This window comes from Etheostoma spectabile, chromosome 7, assembly GCF_008692095.1.
Source record: "Etheostoma spectabile isolate EspeVRDwgs_2016 chromosome 7, UIUC_Espe_1.0, whole genome shotgun sequence".
In the NCBI taxonomy this organism is placed as follows: Eukaryota; Metazoa; Chordata; class Actinopteri; order Perciformes; family Percidae; genus Etheostoma; species Etheostoma spectabile.
The window spans coordinates 25,492,171-25,493,323 of record NC_045739.1 but is presented as its reverse complement, the minus strand read 5'-3'; the positions used below and the strand labels follow the sequence as shown (position 1 = coordinate 25,493,323).

The window sequence follows — 1,153 nt, the reverse complement described above, 5'->3', positions numbered from 1 at the left end:
CAGAGAGGGTCCGATACTAGTTTTTCCTCCTGATATCGATTCCGAGACCAGGACCTGCGTCTCGGCCGACAGCGAGTATTGGTCCGATACCCGTGTGTCAGATCTTCTAACATTTGTGTTGTCTTCCGCTCAAAATTGAAAATCAACACTTTCGTTGATGCTTTTTATCGATGTTTTTAACTTTTTCTCACGTTTTTGCCCCTTCTTTTAACACTTTTGACGCAATGATTGTCACATTTTTTTGACGTTTTCAACACTGCATTAGACTAACTTATTAACTAGTTTTACAGTATTTTTGGAATTTATGGTCAATAAACCTCATTTATAGGAAATTTTACCTAATTGTACCAGAAATTCGGAATTATTTAGACTAAAATTAAAGGAATGGATGTTGATGGATAATCACAGACTGGAATATGTCAACTTTTACTCAACACTATTTCAAAAACACTTACACGCTATAAAATTGAATAAGACGCCCCAAAATGAATGAAAGTAGAGATGTGTACTTGCCAAAGAGTGTTGGGTGGAATCAATCATGTTATTTTGGGGAATTAAAAAGAACATTGATATAGGACAACATGAGAACAACATGAGGGTTAAAGGTGCACTATGAGTTCCTGCATGGTTTCAGCGCGATTTCATTTTTATCTCATATCGATCCGCTAGCTGCATTCCCCCTGAGAAGCCCTGTCTCGGGAGACAACACAGGGATCATAACATCAAAAAAACACTAGAGGCACAGGCTGTGCACCAAAATACAACAAACCACATTCCAGCCAGTCACCACCAAGATGGTTGGGGGAGGGGTGGGGGTCAGCAAAGGCCAATTTACAGTCGACACATCCGAGCTTGCCCGCTTTAATGTGACGTAGATCTCGGTGGCGCGCCCGGATTTTGAGTGGGTCCACAGGGTGCCCACCACTCTATTTTTCCAAGCCTGAACGAGCTCGAGGGGAACCGGATACCAGGACTCTCAGAGTGACTGCAGGTCTCTCTTGTAAACTAACTGGGTTAGTGTGAGTTATTTTAATGCGAATGACAGGCTTGATCCGACCAAGTAGGTCATCGGATCAAATCGAAACCTTGACAGCAGTGCTGCTGCCGGTTCTGCCCATAGACAGTCAAAGAAATGGACCAACAGATCCCGTTG

General features: G+C 42.8%; 1 pseudogene; it reads left to right on the top strand.

Moving 5' to 3' along the window:
* The window catches only part of LOC116693038 (tumor necrosis factor receptor superfamily member 6B-like), a 4,704-nt pseudogene that overhangs the window by 1,591 nt on the left and 1,960 nt on the right, over positions 1 to 1,153 (top strand).